The sequence below is a fragment of the Orcinus orca genome, chromosome 13 (assembly GCF_937001465.1).
Source record: "Orcinus orca chromosome 13, mOrcOrc1.1, whole genome shotgun sequence".
Taxonomy (NCBI): Eukaryota; Metazoa; Chordata; class Mammalia; order Artiodactyla; family Delphinidae; genus Orcinus; species Orcinus orca.
The window spans coordinates 35133837-35156735 of NC_064571.1; the positions used below are offsets into that span (position 1 = coordinate 35133837).

A 22899-nucleotide genomic window follows, 5' to 3' on the forward strand; every position below is an offset into this window, starting at 1 on the left:
ACAGAAAGATAAATTCATATGACTAAAATAGTGTAGTAGCAGTATATAAGAAAATCCTTAGAGCTAAAACAGAGGAGAATACAGCAGAAAGGCTGAAAAACCCACGCATGAAACATAACGGTAAAGGAGCCAGGGAAGAAGATACAATGCAGAAAATAAAGAATCCAATTCCTTATGAAAGGGATGCTTCTGTTCTTATAAACATAGAAGCCTGAAAATCTTCTGTCTTCTTTCAAACCAGGATGGAAATAGTTGCAAGGAAAGTGGAAAAATTCTGGCTGGAAAGTCCTCCTGCAGATCCAAAGTCCATAGCTATAAATGAACCACAAGATAGGGCCAGACGTGCATTTTGTAAACAAGAAGAAACAGTTCTCAGACCAAAAAAAAAAAAAAACACTTGCATTTGGCTCTAAAATTAACATTCATGAGTTTGATAAATTAACTTTTTTTTCTAGTCCAGTCTATCTGGCTTTCTCTGCTTTTGTATGTTGCCTCTGAGTACAGCATTCCATTAAGTGTCTTCTATATCCCACTTCACCTACGCTACCTCTCTTGAGCCCTCAGGCCATCTCTCCTCTGCTCTTCATAAAAGCAGACTGGAACGTGATTTTTTGGTTCTGCTCCTCTAATGCAAGAAACTGGCTTGGCTGAACTAGATACCAGATACATTTTGATAGGCTTATATTCTTTTGCTTGGGCTGCCATAACAAAATACCATAGACTGGATGGCTTAATATCAGAAATTTATTTTCTCACTGTTCTGGGGGCTAGAAGTCGTGATCAAGGTCCAGCCAAGTTGGTTTCTGATGAGAACTCTCTTCCTGGCTTAAAGACAGCTGACTTCTAGCTGTGTCCTCACGTGGCTTTTCCTCCGTGGCACATGAAAGGAAGAGTGGGGGCGGGGGGAAGAGCTCTTTGGTGTCTCTTCATAGAAGGACACTAATCCCATTAGATCAGGGCTCCACCCTTATGACCTCATCTAATTTACTTACCTCCTAAAAATCCTATCTCCAAATATTACATTGGGGGTTAGGGCTTCAATATATAAATTGGATGGGGTGGGGTGGGGGTGGGCACAATTCCATCCATACCAGGGCTTATTTTGCTGAGATAATTCAAAAGGCAGAATATTCCAGAGCCAAATGGCTGTGGGTTTTGAGTACCTGTTTAAGCTGTTAAAAGAGTTCTAGAGAATCTCATGAGAACTGAAGATTGCTGGTTGAGTTTTCTTTTCTTGATATTCAAGAGAGTTGGTCTCTGTAAACACTCTAAAATTGTAATACCTAATTTTTTTTTAGTTACTGTAAGTAAATATTTATGATTTACTGATATAAGTAATTAACTTGTAAATTTATGTAAGGCTGACCATCTCTCCATCATGGTGAGCTCTGAGTAAGAATATGGAACCATGATAAGGAATATTTACATGGAATGGATGCAAGAGTAACAGCTTAAGCTATAAAATCATTTGAAATTGGGCATATCAGAGTGTGGAGGATTATTTCGGCAGGCTCTTGGAGTTTGTGGCTCATCTCCAGAGAAGATCCCAGAGAATCATATGATAACTCTCTGGACACCCTGTCATTGGGAAGGTGGAGGCCATTGGATTGTGGTGGGAGGTTCAATAGGAGAGTTGATATTGGCCACAGCCATAGCCCTGGCCTTGCTTCTTGAATTTTGTCCCAATCGCACCATCTGGCATTAGTGATTAACCCCAAGAAGAAGGGAAAGGACACAGAAAGCTGAAAGAAGGAAACAATAAAAGTTACTTGCCTCTAAGAGTACTAAAGAGGCTGAAAGCACACAGCTTCCCTGTTTGCACTTCAACAGTAAAGATGAAACACCAGTGGGAAGAGGGTTTTTCTCTTGCCTCCATGCAGCAGCTATAGGAGAACGTCCAGTGAGATTATACCAGTGTTGCTGAAGTCATGAGAAAAATAGGGATGTACCCATAGCCAGCAATGTCAGGCAGTGGCAGAGGCCAGGAACAATGAGGGGCGGCAACTAAGGGAGGCCCACAGAGTCCCCGGGAAGACTCAAGTGAGATCTCAGGGGTGCTTGCAGCCAAACAGAAGAATTAATATAGCTGAGCTCTTCATTGTTTCCCCAGTGGGCTGTATGCCTGCAACTACTGCTAACATGGCCTAGAGTGTTCAATTTCCTTAAGGTGGCAAGGGCAAGGATGTAAGGAATGCAGCTGCCTTGTGTCTGCGTAGCTGACTGCAATGTTGGTGCTATGGAGGGGCATAAGTCTCGAGAAGGCAGGCTACATCAGTTTAACTGTCCATCCACAGTGCCTAAAAAGTACACCACCCAGCACAGCAGGAAGATTAGGGAGCAACTCTTTGATGGCCTGAGCTAATCGATAGTGGCAAGGCTGTGACTCTTGAAGGCCGTAGAAAGAGAGAAGGCTGTGATCAGCCCCTGAGGCAATGAAAAGGTCTTGCTATTCATATGAATGCAATCATCTAACACAAGTCACTCCCCCTACACACACACACACACACACACACACACACACACACACGCGCGCGCGCGCGCGCGCAAAGTCGTGCCCTTCTTCTTTTAACTGCATCTTTCACCTACCCACTCACCCCCCGCCAATACGTACACAAACTGTGGTTGTAAACCATCTCTGTTCTTTTAAGGTTGATTTTCACTTCAGCCTTACTTCACTTGGAAGTTGATATTAGGGTGAGGAGAAATCCTCACACATATGGAGAAGGGTCAAGGAAGGAGGAAGCTGGGTCACACGATAATGCACCCCAGTCCTAACACCTCATCCCCACCCTCTCTCACCACCAACAGAAGAATATACTTTTTGCAGATGAAACCTCGATGAAAACTCCCAAGTCAGGATTCAATTTGGTTTCCAGTGTGGGAAAATGAGTGAACTCCTGTGGGTTCTTCTTGAGCATGAGGGGAAAAATACAATAGAAAATAAACATGTAGACGCTCTCAGGGCACCCGTCTAAAAATGTCATGATTGGAGCCCAGCCTGAAAGCTGCATCAGCTGCTTTACCTCAACTTTTTGCCCTTTTCCCAACATGCACATATTTATAACCTGGGTTTCCCAAACAGATTACTCTGTATTTCCGCCATCTGGTTTATGGATTTTTTTCTAAACATGCTATAGGCTGCCAAACGGTAAAGCTAGTAAGATTCTTGTTGGAGAGAAAGCAGCTCTGGCAGAGTGTTGTAAAATAACATCACATTAGCTACTTGGAAGCAGTAGCAGAGCTCCAGAGATTCGAGAACTCTGGAAGACTTTGTGAGGCTTTAATGAGGATGCTACCAGACCACTTATGTTTTTTGGCAGAATATTAAAATATTCTCTTCTATACGGATACGGAGAATCTTACCAAAGAGTAAAAGGTGAAATGTTGTTTTAATTTTGCCATCATTTTATGACTGTCTCTCCACTGTAGAAAAATGGTGTAGTGGATGGACCTAGAGATGATCATACTAAGTGAAGTAAGTCAGATAGAGCAAAGACAAATATCATATGATATCACTTATATGTGAATCTAAAAAAAGGTACAAATGAACTTATTTACAAAACAGAAACAGACTCATAGACATAGAAAACAAACTTATGGCTACCAAAGGGGAAAGGTGGTAGGGGGAGGGATAAATTAGGAATATGGAATTAACAGATACACACCACTATATATAAAATAAATAATCAACAAGGGCCTACTGTAGAGCACAGGGAACTCTACTTGGTATTCTGTAATAACCTATATGGGAAAAGAATCTGAAAAAGAACATATATGTATATATTTATGTTTATATATACATCTGAATCACTTTGCTGTACACTTGAAATTAACACAACATGGTAAATCAACTATACTTCAATTAAAAAAATAAATTATTTTAAAAAAGAGAAGAAAAAGAAAAATGGTGTGGCTTCATTTATGCAGAGACCCAGCTATTGCGTTTTATGCTTCCATTTCTGCCATGAAATAGCAACCAGACAATGTTAAAACAGGCATCCCTTGTTCAGTGGAAGGTCCCATAAAGTTCATGTCACAGCAGCATTTTTGTTAAGTGAATCCTATTACACTGTTCAATTCCATTATAAACGTCAGAGCTTCAGTCTACGGGAAAGCAGCTGGCCCTGAGTACAATGAAATCACAGGTCAGAATGTGAAAAATATCCTCAAAACACTTATTTAAAGGAACAAATCGTAACGGTTGGAAGATATTATCATTCAAGATATGTTTAAAAGTATTCCGCACTCAAATAATAACATAAGAGGGGCTTCCCGGGTGGCGCAGTGGTTGAGAGTCCGCCTGCTGATTCAGGGCACCCGGGTTCGTGCCCCGGTCCGGGAAGATCCCACATGCCGCAGAGCGGCTGGGCCCGTGAGCCATGGCCGCTGAGCCTGCGCGTCCGAAGCCTGTTGCTCCGCAACGGGAGAGGCCACAACAGTAAGAGGCCCGCATACCGCAAAAAAAAAATAATAATAATAACAATAACAACATAAGAAATAAAAATACAAGGGTGAGAAATTCTGGCAGCTTTCTCATCTTCTTCAATCTGACTTCTACATTTCAACTAGTGTTAAGAAAGCAATTCCTAATGATCAGAACATTTGGCTAAGGATGTTTTATTTTGTTTTAATCCACTTTAATTACCTGAAAATTTCTGAATTGATATTCTAGGTCTTTTTTGTTGTTGTTGTTGCGGTACGCGGGCCTCTCACTGTTGTGGCCTCTCCTGCTGCAGAGCACAGGCTCCGGACGTGCAGGCTCAGCAGCCATGGCTCATGGGCCCAGCCGCTCCGCGGCATGTGGGATCTTCCCGGACCAGGGCACGAACCCGTGTCCCCTGCATCAGCAGGCGGACTCTCAACCACTGCGCTACCAGGGAAGCCCTCTAGGTCTTTTTTTTTTTTTACAGGGGGTGGTGATGAGGTGGAGTACGCTTTTTCCAGACTTTTATGTTAATCTCTCTGAATATCTTTATCCTTATACTAGGGCAACAAAGAGGACAGTGTAAAATACAATACCCAAAGTGTGCATTTCTTGTTTCCCTGGGGAGTTCTGCTCTAGTGTGTGCGAAAACAGGTGTTATTTAGCAAATGGCTTTGTGGCTTTGACAAGGCAATGGTTGTAGATTTTGTGATTGTTTGGGACTTAACGTCAGAGCTGTTTCATTTAGTGGATAAAGTTTTTCTCATTTGGTGCTGTTAGCATATCAAGTGCTATTTTCTGAGTTTAGAAAAATTTTGAACACTGACTAGATAGATGTATTCATTCACTCATCCATTCATTCACTTATTTTTTTAAATATATATTTATTGGAGTATAATTGCTTATACTGTGTTAGTTTCTGTTGTACAACAAAGAGAATCAGCCATATGCATACATATGTCCCCATATCCCCTCCCTCTTGAGCCTCCCTCCCACCCTCCCTATCCCACGTCTCTAGGTCATCGCAAAGCACTGAGCTGATCTCCCTGTGCTATGCTGCTGCTTCCCACTAGCTAACTATTTTACATTCAGTAGTGTATATATGTCGATGCTACTCTCACTTCGCCCCAGCTTCCCCTTCCCACCTCGTGTCCTCAAGTCCATTCTCTATGTCTACAATCCCACTGCTGGGCGTATACCCTGAGAAAACCATAATTCAAAAAGAGACATGTACCACAATGTTCACTGCAGCACTATTTACAATAGCCAGGACATGGAACCAACCTAAATGCCCATCGACAGATGAATGGATAAAGAAGATGTGACACATATATACAATGGAATATCACTTATTTCTTAATACAAGATCAGATACAAGGTGACTTCCCTAAAGACGCCCATAGTGCCAGAAAAGATTGAATGTCTCTAAAATGTTGAGCACAGTATGTGCAACCTGTCATTTAATCACCACTCTTAAAAATATAGGAATTATTCTCCCCATTGTAGAAACGTGTAAACTGAGATTCAGAAGGGGCATGTAATTTGCCCAAGGTTATACTAGTATTAAGTGACAGAGTCCAGATTTCAACCTGGGGTTCTTTGATGTAAAACCCCAATGCAACTTCCACTACAAAACCCTGCTGTTTAAGAATGTTTAGCAGTTTAAGAATGAGATCATCAAATTATAATGATGAAACGGGACTCCTAAGTTTTGCAACCATAACTGTATGCTGTTCCCAGAATGAAGATGTTTTCATTCAAGAATTCCTTCAGTTTAGAGGTCTAGGAGGCAACTGTTCTATAAAGGAAAGGAATACCAGTACTATTTAAAATCAATTTCCAGCCCTTCGCAGCCTTTTGATAACATATTTCCTGACAGTTGGAGATCCTCCTGACATTAGTTTTATGGGATAAAATCTACCATCCCCCCAGCTGCAGGAGCTGCAGGTCAAGCTCACCGAGAGAGAGCGCGTGCTCACGGAGCTAGCCGACAAGGTCTCCAAGCTGCAGGTCGAGCTGGACAATGTGATGGGTCTTCTCACGCAGTCAGACAGCAAGTCCAGCAAGCTCACCAAGGACTTCTCCGCTCCGGAGTCACAGCTGCATGACACGCAGGAGCTCCTGCAGGAGGAGAACCGGCAGAAGCTGAGTCTGAGCCCCAAGCTGAAGCAGGTGGAGGATGAGAAAACTCCTTAAAAGAGCAGCTGGTGGAGGAGAAAGAGGCCAAGCGGAACCTCGAGAGGCAGATCACCACCCTGCACGTCCAGGTCACCGACACGAGGAAGAAGATGGAGAACGGCGTGGGGTGCCTGGAGACAGCCAAGGAGGCCAAGAGGAAGCTCCAGAAGTACCTGGAGGGGCTGAGGCAGCGCTATGCGGAGAAGGTGGCCGCCTACGACCAGCTGGAGAAGACCAAGACACGGCTGCAGCAGGAGCTGGACGACCTGCTTGTGGACCTGGACCACCAGTGGCAGAGCGTCTCCAACCTGGAGAAGAAGCAGAAGAAGTTCGACCAGCTCCTGGCCGAGGAGAAGACCATCTCCGACAAGGACGCGGAGGAGCGCGAGCGGGCGGAGGTGGAGGCCCGGGAGAAGGAGACCAAGGCGCCATCTCTGGCCCGGGCTCTGGAGGAGGCCATGGGGCAGAAGGCGGAGCCGGAGAGGCTCAAGCGGATCTGCACAGAGATGGAGGACCTCATGAGCTCCCAGGACGACGTCGGCAAGAGCGTCCAAGAGCTGGAGAAGTCCAGGCGGGCCCTGGAGCGGCAGGGGGAGGAGATGAAGACCCAGCTCAAGGAGCTGGGGGACGAGCTGCAGGCCGCCGAGGATGCCAAGCTGCGGCTGGAGGTGAACCTGTAGGCCATGAAGGCCCAGTTGGAGCGGGACCTGCAGGGTCGCGATGAGAAGAGCGAGGAGCTGGTCAGACAGGTGCGGGAGATGGAAGCCTAGCTGGACGATGAGAGGAAGCAGCACTCTATGGCCGTGGCCGCTCGGAAGAAGCTGGAGATGCACCTGAAGGACCTGGAGGCCCACATCGACTCGGCCAACAAGAACCGGGACAAAGCCTCCAACGGACCGGGACGAAGCTGCAGGCCCAGATGAAGGACTAGCCTGCGGGAGCTGGAGGACACTGGCGCCTCCCGCGAGGAGATCCTGGCGCAGGCCAAGGAGAATGAGAAGAAACGGCAGAGCATGGAGACCGAGATGATCCAGCTGCAGGGGAAGCTGGCAGCTGCCGAGCGTGCCAAGCGCCAGGCCCAGCAGGAGCGGGGCCAGCTGGCTGACCAGGGGGCCAACAGCAGCGGCGAAGGTGCCCTGGCGTTGGAGGGGAAGCAGCGCCTGGAGGCCTGCATCGTGCAGCTGGCGGAGGAGCAGGGCAGCGCGGAGCTGGTGAGCGACAGGCTGAAGAAGGCGAACCTGCACAGCGACCAGATCAGCCCCCGTCTGAACGAGAACTCGCGGCGGCGGCTGCAGCGCCAGAACACGGAGCTCAAGGTCAAGCTGCAGGACATGGAGGGCACTGGCAAGTCCAAGGCCTCCATCGCCGCCCTCGAGGCCAAGATCGCACAGCTGGAGCAGCAGCTGGACAACGAGACCAAGGAGCGCCAGGCGGCCTGCAAGCAGGTGCATCGGGCCGAGAAGAAGCTGGAGGATGCGTTGCTGCAGGTGGATGATGAGCAGAGGAACGCCGAGCAGCGCAAGCACCAGGCGGACAAGGCGTCCCCCCGCCCCCCGTCTGAAGCGGCTCAAGCGGCAGCTGGAGGAGGCCCAGCGGGCTAATGCCTCGCGCCGGAAACTGCAGCGCGAACTGGAGGACGCCACGGAGACCTTGGACGCCATGAACCGCGAGGTCAGCTCGCTCAAGAACGAGCTCAGGCGTGGGGACCTGCCGTTTGTCGTGCCCCGCCGAATGGCCCGGAAAGGGGCTGGCGACCGCTCGGACAAGGAGGTGCACGGCAGAGCCGATGGGGCTGAGGCCAAAGCTGCCGAATAAACACCTCTTCTCCTGCTGCCCGAGCCAGACGACAACGACGACTCCACCTCCCCTTCCCAGCCTCCGCAGCGTCCCTTCCTCCCTGCCGGGCGGCGCCACTATCACCTTCCTGATTCTGAAATGTCTCAAGTGCAGTGATGACCCCTTTCCGTCCTTTGCCGAGGGCAGCCCGCCCCTGCCGCAACGGGACTGTCTTCTCAGCCTGTTGGACTGAGAAGACAGGGCCCAGGGGCCAAGCTGGAAAGGCCAACACCTCTCCCAACACCCTCGGGGACCAAATATATTTAATGGTTACGGGACTTGTCTCGAGTCTGACAGCCAGAGCAGTGGAAAGGGCCAGGTGATCTCGAACCTACTCCAGGACTGGGGCCCGAGGGTTGCTGATCCGTACTGTTGACAGATCAGTATAATTCAAGACTCTGCCATCTGCACAGATATTTTTAAAAGAAAAAAAAAAAGTTGTCTTTTCTCCCTCTAACTGTAATAAATGGTAAAATTCCAAGTCTTTATCACTGCCTTTCCTTTGTAACCATGTCTAGAAGAGAGTAGCTTGTCCTACACTGGTCTACACTGGTGCCTGAATTTCCCTGTATTCCTAACTGTTTTGTATATGCTGCATTTAGACTTACTTACGGCAAAGAAGGTTTATTTTTAAGGAAACAAACTCTCAAGAAATCATGAAGATATATAAAAGCTACATATGCCTAAAAAGCTCTGAATTCAGGTCCCAGTTGCTGTCACAAAGGAGTGAACAGAACTCCCACCACGCCCGTTTTTTATATAATGAACGTGCCTTAGCATGGTTGCAGCTGTCAACACTACAGTGAGCTGGTTTACAGATGTTTTCCACTGAGCATCACAATAAAGAGAACCTTGTGCTATGAAAAAAAAAGAAAAAATCTACCATTCTGGGATCTAACATGTTGCTGTCATCTGCACAAATCTGGAGAGGAAGGGGAAGATGGGAGGGAGGTGACCAGGCTAAAATCTCCTTGGGGACAGTCTCAGAATGCAGGAGAGGTAGGGGGTGGGAATGAAACATTTCAAGGAGTCCTCTTGCTTCTCCTTTTTTCTCGCTTGGGACCAATTTTAGCCCGCAGGTTTTAGAGGAGAGAGAGGAGAGAAATTAAGCAGGGAGAGGGAAAGAGAAGGAAGGAGTATAGGTGAAAAACAGGGTAGAGAAACTCACAAGAAAGGTTATCTATGCACTCAGAATACCAAAATGAAATAAAGCCCTCAAAAATGTCAGGAATATGATTTCATATTTTTTCAATGAATTTCAAAGTCCTGGATGGGGGAAATTTCCTCCTTAATATGAGTACATAAAGAACGGAGGCTCTCCAGTGGGTCAGCATGCTACACTTGAAGTGGCCTCCGTGGTCACTGAAATCAGCACAGCATTCAAATACAGTTTTATGGTGTACTGACATCAACACTTTAAAAATATATATTTTAAAAAACCTTGTATTGAAATATCAATATATTTGACATATAACATTGAATAAATTTAAGATGTACAACATGTTAATTTGATACATTTATATATTATAATATGATTGTCATTGTAGGGATAACTAGCTTCTCCATCACATTAGGTAATTATCCTTCATTTTTAGTGGTTGGAATAATGAAGTTCTAGTCTCTTAGCAAGTCTGATGTTTGTAATACAATATTGTTGTCTACGTTCACAATACTGTGCATTAGATCTCTAGGGCTTATTTACCACTGGTTCTAAGTTTCTACCCTTAAACAACATCTTTATTATTCCCCACCCTCCATCCCCTGGTAGCCACCATTTTATCCTCTATTTTCACAAGTTTGGCCTTTTTAAGTTCTACATATACGTGATATCATGCAGTTCTTGTCTATCTCTGTCTGACTGACATCAACTCTTCTGGCTTAGAAAACTCTGGTTGAATCCTCAGGGGGTTCCCTTAGAGGGTACCTCAAGTCTCTGATTCGGTCTGTGCTCTCTAACATACTTAAAGGGACCCAGGTAAGTTGATTTATTTTGGAAATCCATCTCACCTTCTCACTCATTCTCAGACATGGAACCTAATTTGAACTCTGTTCTACTGCAGAAAGGCGAAGTGAGCTAAGCAGAGGATTTGTGAGATCTTTCATAAGCAGACTTAGTAAACATTCAGCAAACCATGAGAGAGTGGATTTCCAGAAATATTGCACCTGCATCTCTTACAATGATGAGCATTGCTGAAGGAGAATGAATTGATTATAGTTCGTTTTAGGATGGGGGTGAGGGAGCATTCAGAGGTAAACTGTGGAGACAGTTACTGGTTTGCACATGAGGCTTATGAGAGAAGGACGCTGACAGCTAGTGAGGAGATGAGAAGACCGAAGGTCAATTTATTCTTTCCTGTAAATGATGGGTGATCATCATGAAGATACTGTTTTTCTGTTTCAGTTCAATTAAAGCAGTCTTCAGTATTGTGTCAATAAATGCTGAAGGACAGTTCTAGTTATCAACAGAGAGAGAAGTGTGTCAATCACTTTCTTCTCTGTGCTTTCCTCTCTTCTTAATCTTTTTTTTCCAGTTTTATTGAGATATAGTTGACATACTGCACTGTACAAGTTCAAGGTGTACAGCATAATGATTCGACTTACATGTATTGTGACATGATTGCCACAATAACCTTAGTTAACATGCATCCTCTTGCACAGGTACAAAAACAAAAAGTAGAAAAAAAAAATTCCCGTGCTGAGTAACGAGTACTCTTAGGATTTATTCTCTTAACGACTGTTGTATATATCATACTGCAGCGTTAACTATCGTCATCAGGTTCTACATTACATCCCAGTACCTAATTATCTTATAACTGGAATTTTGTACCATTTGACTACCTTCTTATGAGTCTTAAGTTTGTGCCAAAATGAATACTGAATTCAGAGAAGCCCTAGGAGGGAACCGGTAGGCACTGAGAAGCAAGATGTAGGATAACTCTGGGAAAAGTTTCTGTAGCGCTATGACATTTATCACTGAGACAGGGAGAGCCACCATTCACCAAAATGCACATTCTTCTCTTCTTTCTAAGCACATAGCCACAGCCATGTTCTCCATCCTCCCTTGCAGCTAGGTTCACCATGGGACGGAGTCCTAGGCAACGCCATGCAAGGCGAAGTGATAGAAACCACTTTCAGGCAGAGTTTGTTGAAATCTGCACATGCTTCTCCAAGCTCTTCTGGATGACTAGGATGAAAGAGACCACAGACGCTTCAGAGAACTTGTGTTGACAATGTTAGAACCTCATTCAGCCTTGGTTGTTGAACCACCAAGTGGTTCCACGGTTGGAGGAACATCACCGTCATGAACAAAGAACATCTGCCTTGTCTGTTATGTGAGCAAGAAAGAATCTTTTAGTGTATCTCAGTTGTTCTACACTTCAGGTTCTGTTTGTTTCAGCAGCTGTTTCCCTGATAGTCACAATTTCATAGGAGAATATATGTGTAATTTAATTTTATAATTTAAAAAAGAACTGTTAAAAACCACTCTGCAGGTGTCTAACATTTTTTTCCCTGTGTCTGGACTTGTTGACAGGAGGCCTTGCAAAGGGGAGCGGGATGGGTGCTTACAGTTTTCCGGGTTCCCATAACACCACAATTCCAAGATCCCATGACAGTTGGGGGCCAGAGCATGAATTGTTTAGATTTCGAAAATGGATCTGGAAATTTTATGTTTTTCCTGTTGGGGAACTTCTCTTGATTTATGATCACCATGTTTATATGTACTAAATCATACTGAAGTGTATTAACTATTTTGTTTTTTAATTTTGGTTGAGCAGGGTACTGGTCATCCAAATGAATGAGTGTTCACGAGTGGCATAAATTCCGAGAGGCATTTGCAGTGGGTGTGCGTTATTTGAATGGCAGAGGCAGACTGACGGTCTCTGGATCCCACGTGAGCATCAGGCCGTGCAGCAACAGCTCAGCAGGATCGCCCTCCAACCATAAACTTGAGTTGTTATGATTGTTGGCAACAGTTGTACTTTAAAGCACGAAGAAGGGTTGTTTTAAAATTATGATCCGTATTATTCCCTGATCACTATTTTGAAAGGCCTTGATGTTTCTATGATGTCATGGTTAGAGCCAATGCACGCCCATGTAACTGATGGAAACGCTTCAGTGCCACATTAATATCTATCTGCATGACCATCAGAGTAAATTCATTTATTATTTGAATATCTTAGCTGTCACCTGGTTAAAAATAACCGTTTACTATTCTTTTTGAAAAATGTTATTCCAAGGTTGCTGTTATATTGTTTTCACACAAACGAGAAGCCCTCTACCCTCAATCATTTATCGATTTTACTCTACTCTCAGGACAGTGTTATGTACCAGAAATGTGGGGAAGAAAGAAGAGATGTGTAACATGGGTTCTACAGTCTTAGGATGGACACACTTAACATAAGAAACATTTTTGAACAGATGTAGAATTTCATATTAGATTTGCTCAAGAGGACCTCGAGTGTGGATTTGAATCATGTCCCTGGTATCTTCTAGCTGTATAACACTGAACAGATTATTTAATCCGTAGGGGCTCAGTTCTTCCATCTGCAAGACAGTTATGCTACTATCTTCAAACACTGTAGGTCAGATGAAGGAGTAGAGCATCTCATATGGTCCTAACACCAGTCCTGGGAGAATAAGAAAATGGTTCACAGTTATCAGCCAATTCATCCAGCAGTAGATGAGGGGCCTTCACAGCAAAGGGAAGGCTTAAAAAGCAGAAAATTATTAAGGAAGACTCAAAAGAGGCAAGAAATAAGGACTCTAAACCTACAAGTGTAGGTGAGGGCCAACCAGGTCTAAGTAAGTAGGATTAAGCAAACAGAAGTGTGGCGGTTTGAACATGATTCTGTACTATGTTCTGCATCTGCTGGAGCATCTTATATATGTGCTATGTCTCACCTCTGGCTTAGGAGGACACTCATACATCGGCCACTGATTGCCAGTTCTTGTGAATTGAGTTACACTTTTAAGATCACTAGATTTCACAAAGCACTTCCTGTCACTCAACTGACTTATTTGTTTGTTGTATACCATCTCCCCCTCCCCGGGACTGTAAGCTCCAAGAGAACAGGAACATATTGTTTTACCACTGATAATTTTTTTCACTTATAAATCCTTAGTCCTGAGATCTGGAAAAGAATAGGCACTTGATATACATTTTAAATAAATGACTGAATTGAATAAATAACTGGGTATCCATTATGGACAAATCACAGTGTTTTGGTCTGAGGCACCTACAAAAGATGCTTAAGGCAGGTCCCTGCCATCAAGAGATGGGCTCTGTTGGGTCAAAGCCAATTATGCAGTGTTTTTGCTTGCAACTGACTTAGGGATGGGCTGAATTAAGGCAATACTGGCCAGTAAAACAAATGAATTTGGCTTCCAGAAGTTCTGAGGGAAAAAATTCTGGACTCTTGAGAGAAATCCAAGTCCCTCTCTCTCTCTCTCTCTCTCATCTGTCTCTCTCTGTCTCTCCCTCTCTTACCCCCTCCACTCCTTTCCCCACCTTAGCCCTTGATGACCACAGTCATCTTGAGACCACAAGACAAGATGAGCAGCATAGGAAGCAGAGTAGAGCTGAAAGAGTGGAGAGAAATGAAGGTGGGAGGCCCATCACTTGATACTCCACCCAATTTTGGACTCTCAGTTCTGTGAGTCCTTGAGCATCCTTATTGCATAAGCCACCGGGAGCTGGCTTTTGTTACTTCAGCCAAAGCATCACAACTGATACCACCTGTTACAATTTCTCCCAGAGAACTGAGTAAAAAATATGTGGTCAACAAGAACCTGCCCAGTAGTCTCGCAAATAATCTTTCAAAATACTCCATGCCAAGAAGCATCATCTAAGGCTTCCTCAGATACAGGAAGACAGTAAGAAAGCCCAGTTTGATGGAATTAAGACTAGAACCTAAATCTTGCTGCTTTCGCTAAGAGAAAAAAAAAAAAAGTATTGTACAGAAAAGGGAGTAGGAGTGCCTTGTATCCTTTGAGACTCTTAGTAACTGACGTGCACATGGTAGTACAATATTTTCATCTATACGCACTTATCAGTTTTGTTTTTAAGAGGTGCTGGGTAATGGGTAGTGAAATAGGCTGACCTGGTCACTCAACATCATCTTGGTTATCCTGGACTGTTGGCCATTCTGCAGCTCTGTCCACTCTCAGGTAGAAAAGAGCGCAGCAAAGAGATGAGATACAAATGGATCACTTCCAGTTCTAGTTGTTATCATGGCTAAAAGGTGTGAGAGAGAAATTTAAAACTATTGACCACTGGGAAATATTTCAAATTTAAATAATTTATAAACTCCTCCCACCCCCCATACTCAGTCCAGCACTCTCTAGACCCTTCCCTGCTTATTTCCTCCATAGCATTTATTGTCTCGGCAGACTACATATTGTAGTTACTTAGCTGTTATTGTTCATATCCTCCTACTAAACTGTAGGCTCCACGAAGGAAGGGATTGCTGTTATCTAGTACGCTGCTAATTGCCAGCATCTATGAGAGTACCTGCTACATAATAACTAACTAATCAATTTTCGTTGAAAGAATGAATGGATTTTTCATTTGCACAAGTATAAAGCAACTGACATATTTTATAAATATGACATATTTTATAAATAAATTACAAATGCAAGCTTAAAACGACCTTCTCTGGTGTCTTCTTTTAGCTAACAAACAATTTTTAAACATGAAGTGACTTCTTTTAAAACTCAGATCCACTCAAAACATATTTAACTCAGGGAAGAGTATGTTAAGGAAAATGCAGATTCACTCCATCAGGGAGCAAGAAGAGAATGTGAAGACTTTTGGAGTACTGACTTGCTTTACATATCTGAAAATTACAAAGATATATTGTTTTCCTATGCACTTTTAACTAGAGATGACCCATCCTCTATTGAGACTAGGATTACATATATATTAATTTTGAAAGTGCTGCAGTAAAAAAAAGTCAGTGTTTTCAAACTTTTCCCTGGAAGAAATATGAGACAGAAATATACCACCTCTTAGGGTAATGCATGGTAATTTTTGCTTCTCTTCACCAGGTGGTTCTTTCTTTGCCTGGCAAGGTTGCACTGCCTTCCCTGGGCTGCAGCAACTTCCTTGGTTTCTCACCTCTCTGTTCCCCTTGCTTCTGCCTCCTCCCTCCCCTATTCTTTGAGAAGCCTTTGTGGTCCAGTGATCTGCAAAACGTTAACAAGTGCTGAACAAGTGTGGAATCCGTATGATCCCTTGGGTCCATTTGTTCCCCTAGAGTTAAATATACAGTTTCTTTCAACAAGTACCATCCACTTGTTGTTCTAGGAGGAGATGCTTGTGAGTAAAACTCACTTCTGCATGGCTCACCATCAAAGATGGGTTTGTTAAATAGGTCATCAGAGGGCTTCCAGCTCTTGGTTGCTGGGGTACCATATTTCCTAAACAGAAGCAGGTAGTCAACCAGGGCATTTATTCACTGAAGGTCAGGCTTTTGTATTATAAAGCTTCTAGCAGATGTGATAAGCAGTAAATTGCAGATCTATCACTTTTTTTTTCACCCCAGAAAGTGCGGGTGTATGAAATCAGCAGAATCCTGCCTCTCTGTGATTTATAACCCACCTTTGACCACATCTTATCAGGTTCCCACAAGCCCCTTTCTGAGGCAGCTTGTGTCTGAACAATAGACAAACCATCACCATTATGCACCCAAATCTCTCTCTGCATTCTAGACACCAAGATTACATCTGGAGTATTGATTTATTGCTGCTTTCCCCCCACCCCACCCCAGGGACCAGTTTGTTCAGCCTGAATGAGATCTACTATTATTAAACAGAGTCAACAACTCTATGTGAACTTGGGAAAGAAATTATCATTGGCTCTCACCTTTCTAGCAACCCGGGCATATAAGGAAAAGCTTGCATTTATTTATTTATTTTTTCTTATAAATGTATTTATTTTGTTTATTTTTATTTTTGGCTGCGTTGGGTTTTCTTTGCTGCGTGCGGACTTTCTCTAGTTATGGTGATCAGGGGCTACTCTTCGTTGTGGTGCGCAGGCTTCTTGTTGCGGTAGCTTCTCTTGTTGCAGAGCACTGGCTCTAGATGCTCAGGCTTCATTAGTTGTGGCTCACGGGATCTAGAGCACAGGCTCAGTAGTTGTGGCGCACGGGCTTAGTTGCTCCACGGCATGTGGGATCCTCCTAGACCAGGGCTCGAACCCATGTCCCCTGCATTGGCAGACGGATTCTTAACCACTGTGTCACCAGGGAAGCCCAAAAGCTTTCATTTAAATATTTAGACTGTTTGCTTGCCTCTTCTTTTCTCTTTTTTAAGTATGTAAAATGAGATAAAACAGGCCTTGGGAAGAAGGGAATATTTGTCCTTTCTCAGATGTTGAAACACAATGTGCTTTCTTTTACGAACCACCCTGAAATGATTACAAATCCCTGCTTTGGTGTGTACTTCCGAAGCACCTACTGTATCTGTAGCAATGAGGTTTTATGACAGCTTTAACATTTTCTGCAAAATATATATGTTCTACCAGTAGATCATTTGGGGGAGCGATATAAATTTAACAGCACATCACAGTTTTATATCACTTACAAACGCCTGGTGTAGGATTCACATTAAGCGAGCCCCACATCCACGCACAGCTTTCTATGCTTCAGGGTATTTATGTTTGCCAGGCAAAAGGGCCTTTCAACACTTTTCTCTTTACAAATGATCATTCCTACTCCCTGGTCACCTCTCAGTCTAACATCATTGGATCTGACTACTTGTCTATGGGAGATTCACCCCCATTCTCTGCATTACCTCTGCTCTCTAACTCCCACAGCTGGGGGTGGGTGGCCCCTCTGGGCTTGCTAGAATCTCTGAAGACCTGAGTAAGCTACATGAAAACCAAAGAAGAAAATCTTTTTTATAGGGTTCTTACTTTCTGAACCTCCAGTTGGTTCCTGTGGTCTGACATATGCTAGAGAACTTAAAAGTGGCCGCGGGACAGAATATTTTCAACCATCACTGCCTCAAGAGGTCTGGGCCCATTATTGCTAAATCTGTGGGGAAATTCTGGGGCCACGATCCCAAGGATTTAGACACATTGAAATTAGGAAAGAAGAGAATCAAATTCAGGTTCAAAGTGGTAGCCAGTCCTTTTGTTGCGGTTCTTACCAGAATGCCATTTTTGGAAAATTCTCTGCCACCTTTGTTCATTGGGTCAGGAACTGGCTGTCTTTAATATTTCTCATTTATATGAGGCCCATTCTTGGTGCTTGAATACCTGGAAGTTTCTCATGGAGGTATTTATCATAATGGATGAAGAAAATTATTTGTGTTTAGAGGCATAGTGGGCATATAGAGTTTGTCTGTCTCACTGGGAAATTATATTCCCCCCTCCCAACTTCCACACCCACGCCAAAAAAAAAAAAAAAAAAAAATTCCTGCTCAGTCCACTTGGTTTGAGTAGAAATGGACTTAGAACTTCAACTCAAGGTGGTAGATTTGCAACTCAGGCCCAGCCAATTAGAAAGATTCTCTTTGTGTCTATGGGATCATGAGCTACATAAATGATACAGGCTCAGGGCTACCAGAGGTCATCATGGAGTCACACGGAGAAAACCTGTCTGAGACTGAAACGAAGCAGATGCAAACAGAGCCCAGAGTTGGAGACAAAGTTCTAAGACCTCAACTGCTCTGCCTACAGTCTCCTTCACCTCTTGGACTATTCATTTAGGTCAGTCAGCAAATCCCCCCCTTTCAACTTAAGCCAATGCAAAGGGAAGGGTAAACAACAACACGTAAGGAGTCCGTTCAGATAAACCACATTATACATTGGGTACCTCATGGTCTATGTTTTTCACACAACAAACAAGGTCATTTGTCTTTTTATGTCCTGTACTATGGTCATTCATAATTTATGACATTGTTTGGAACAAGAAGTTGAAAAGTATAGGGTTCTATTAAAGCAAAGCGTTGCTCCATCCTGGTGCCAATTTCTATTATAACTGGCCCAAGGGACCAGTCCGGACAAGGAGGACAGACCAGAGGTAACTGGACTTAATCCCCAAGCAATAAGGAGCCAAAATAAGTGTTTGAGCAAAGGAGTGACAATTACAGATTTGCTTTCCAAGAAGCTAAAACTGGCAGCTGTGTAAAAAGGGAAGACAGTGGGGAGAGATTTGTAGAAGGCACAGCTTTTAGGCCAAGTAGAGAGTAGCTGAGGCAGTGCCAGCAAAAGGGGAAAAGAGAGAGTGAGTTTGGGGAAAGTTTCTGAGGCTGATGGGCAGGACTCAGTGATTGAATACATGGGTGTAGGAATGGAGGTGTCATAATTCTAGTAAAGATACAGGTAGATAGTGACGATGTTACTGATCTTGAGGAGGAAAAGAAGCATTATTGAACAGGTAGAAGGAAGAAGAGGTATTAGTTTTCCATGGTAATTTCAGCTTTGGTTGTAGTTTTACTGCCTTTGGGATAATCAGATGAGTTTGGAAGTGTAGAGTGATATTAAGGCTGAAAACATTAGTGGTAGGAGATTTCTACATCTGATGGCAGTAGAGTCATGAAAATGAATGCATTTATTCATAGAAAACAAGCACATGGAGCTAAGGGAGAGAGAAAACCAGGCCCACAGGGGCCACCACCATTCAGGGGCAGATTCAGTCTAAGGAGCCAGGGAAGGAGACTGAGAAGAAGCCATCAGACGTGAGGCAGGAGAGACAGGTCCTCAGGGCTTAATGTGGAGGACGTTTTCACAGAGGAGAGTAGTCTACGTTCACTTAATTTACAAAAGTCATGGACATCCCTGGACTGCTCAATTTACTTACAAATGAGGTGAAAACATCATTTACTGGAGAGCTCAGATGGGAAATGGCGTTGCCACAGCACTGGCTTTTGTTGAGAGGAAATGTCCCTTCCCGGTGATAGCGGTAAAGGTGAGAGCTTATTCAACATCAGCTGAAGAAACCTTATGTCCTTCCAGTTTTAGAACGTTCTTTTTCCTTCCCATGCAAATGTGATTCACCCTCTGGATCATGCTGCATTTCTGATCACCCAATACCTCTTTTCTTCCCCTCGTATACATATACATGTCCTTTCTGAACAACTAATACTACTGTATATTAATGCTGACACTCTTCACATGCCGGGCACTGTTCCAAGCACATTATACAATTATTATACATATTAATTATTATATTATTGATTATTATATGTTAATTATATAATATATAATAATTATATGTTTATTAATTGACTTAATCAACCCCAAAAGTCTGTGACATAGATACTATTATAGTATTTGAGAGCGCTGAGATACTGAGATGTTAAATAACTTTTCCAAGCTCATACAACTAGAAAGTGCGAGAGCCGGGATTTGAACGTGGGCTCTATGGCTTTATTATACATGGGTCACATATCTGTGTTCTGTTTTGTGGATGTGCATGTGTGTATGTCTTTGTGTTTTGTTGTTGTTTGGTTGTGTTATTTAGTGACTTTCCAAATAGCTTGCAAACCTTTTGATGGCAGTGCCAAGACCTTATGCTTATTTGAATTTTTCTTGGAATTCAGTAATAATAGCTCATGATTACTAAGCACTGACTAGGTTCCCAGCTCTTGCTAAGTATGTGTACTGTTGGTCCTTGAACAACGAGGGGGTTGGGGGGGCCGAAACTTTGCATTGTTGAAAATACTCGTATAACTTATACTGGGCCCTCTGTGTATACCTGGTTCCTTGGCACCCAAGTTTCTGCCACATCCGTGGAATCAACCAACCACAGGTCATTTAGGACTGTAGTATTTACTATTGAAAAAAAAAAATCCACAAATAACTGGACCCTTGCAGTTAACCTGTGTTGTTCAAGCATCCATTGTATTTCATTTATTCAGTCAACTCAATGACATGGATGAGGTTATTATTATTTTTTAATTTACAGACGGGGAATTTGAAGCTTGAGGAGATTAAATAACTTGCTTAAGGTCACACAGTAGGTGCAGCAGCTAGGGTTTCAACGCACACGAACACTAACCTCTAGACGATATTCGTTCACATACACTTGCTTCTATCAGTGAGTTCAATAAATAGAGGACTTACTGATTGTCTGTAATCATGCATGAGACTGCAGGGCTGGAAATTCATGCAGTCCTGCTTACTGGTCATGTCCTATTTCCTGTCTATTTTCCACCTGATGGAGAACCTCTAAGCAGGGCCATCGTCAGGTGTTAGATTCAAAATTATATGGGGATCTCAATTATCCAAACAAATCAGAGCTCAGAAGTGTTCAGTTTGACTAATAAAGGTTGAAGATTTATAAAAAAAAAAAAGGAACAATGAGTGAAATTTTCAATTTCAGCATGTCAGAGCATACAAGGTAAAGGAAATTGGCTTCAGGGAGTCGTTTGAATAATGGGACAGTTCAAATAAAGGTTGTTCAGATTACTGAGTTTGCACTGTACTTAATCTACCATACAGAGTGCAGCCCTCCAGAGCATTTGCTTCGGCACTAGGCAACTCTCTCAAGATTCAGCTCAGCCATGCTCCCCTCTCCAGCTCGTCATCAGCCCTTGGAAAGTCTTGGATTTTTTAAAACTCACTTTTCAGTGAGGAAATTCCTTGAGCTGTTATTATTTTTGTAACATGTTAAATTGTACAATAGCCAAAAATAAATTCCTTCCAGCTGATCTCCTTCTCTAGGTTGGGACCATATTGTCACCTTCTTTCAACAGCAGTCCTAGGAACGGTAACAGCAAGACGAATGGAAAGTTTGGCTTCCAAGTCCTCTCTCAAAGCCTTAGTATCCCATTGGGTATTTTGCCTGGAGCACAGTCCAGACATTTGACCTGACCCAGGTCTATCAAGGGAGATTCATCAGGAGGAGAGAGGCAAAAGAAGTGCTCTGGCTTTCCTGCTGAGGAAATCTAAGATTTGATTTATTCCTGTCCTGTGAATGCCCCACCTCCAGGGAATGTCATATACCACACTCAGGGTAGCAGAAGAGGGAGTTTGATCAGTCCTCACTTGAAGAACCATGTTGATTATTCAGACACTCTTCTAGTAGAAAATCATTTGTCAGGATGACATGTCTGATTGTCCTGTGAATGCTCCAACTGCAGGATCTGAATAGTCCCCCCATCAACCATCACCCAAATAAAATGGAATGGCTGAAACCTAGGAGAAGAAGAACAAACCTTGATAAAAAGGGAAGGGAGAAAGGAAAACAACTCACGGAGGAGCCAAAGAGACAGAGGATGGCAGGTGAGCAGGGAAGGTCCAAAGAAAAGGGAATTGTTCTTTGCTCATCCCAGCAATATTGGCTACTTGGGGCTTCTTAGGTCATAGGACCAACCCACATACACTGAGGAGCAGAAGGGGCCAGTTGAAGTGGACCCATTTTCATTCCTTCATCTCTACCCTGCTTATTGTAGATTCTATGGCTTAGAAGACATGAAGAAGGGAAGGGGAGGGGAGGGGAGGGGAGGGAAGAGAAGGGAAGGGAAGAGAAGGGAAGGGAAGGGAAGCAAAGGGGAAGGAAGGGAAGGGAAAGGAAGGGAAGGGAAGGGGAGGGAAGAGGAGGGAAGAGAAGGGAAGGGAAGGGGAGGGAAGGAAAAGGAAGGGAAGGGGAGGGAAGGGAAGGGAAGGGAAGGGAAGGGAAGGGAAGGGAAGTGGAGGGGAGGGAAGGGGAGGGAAGGGAAGGGAAGGGAAGGGAAGGGAAGGGAAGGGAAGGGAAGGGAAGGGAAGGGAAGGGAAGTGGAGGGGAGGGAAGGGGAGGGAAGGGGAGGGAAAGAAAAGAAAAGGAAAGAATGATTTGACCCTGGAGTTTGCTCTGCATTTTTCTTTCCCCTTTCATTTAGAGAGATTACTCAACATTGTTCTAAGATATTCAAAGCCTTTAAAGAAAAAATGTAATTCAAAAGCTTCTCCTGATTGTTTACGTTACTAGAGGTGGGATTTTGAGCAGAGACTGCTCTTGAATTTAGGAAACATGTCGATAGCCCTTTTAGTTGGGAAGGACTGTGCAGGAGTAGAAACTGGAGAACAGTCTCTGAAGAGCACAGGAGAAAGAGGGTGGGGCACTTGGGCCTTGACGAAGTGTGAAAAGATGGATAGAAAGTTGAGCAGCCTCACCTGGGCAGTGTGTCAGCCAGCTGGTTCCTAAGAGAAACGGCCAGCCATGGAAAAAGAGTTGATTAACTTCAGGAATAGTGATGTTTATTGTTGCCCCACATGCCACAAAACAAGCTCCCTCTGTTATCCTCATCCCCTTATTGACAATGTGTTTCTTACAAAGGACCGTGTTAGTGACAGTGAGAGGAGTTAGTGGGTATGAAGTGCTCACTGCTGGGATGGGACAAGAAAGAGAATTGTGGCTTCCACAGAGCACACCTGCTTTGAGGTTAGCAAGGTGCCAGCAGCGTCACTTTGAGGGAAAGCAGTAGTCCTGCATTTCCAGGGGGTACCCAGCAGTCAGATTCACTGAAACCCAAGG

General features: G+C 43.8%; 1 pseudogene; it reads left to right on the forward strand.

Moving 5' to 3' along the window:
- Window positions 1-6340: 6340 nt before the first annotated feature.
- On the forward strand, window positions 6341-8440 carry LOC101278991 (myosin-9-like; annotated as a pseudogene).
- Window positions 8441-22899: the final 14459 nt, after the last annotated feature.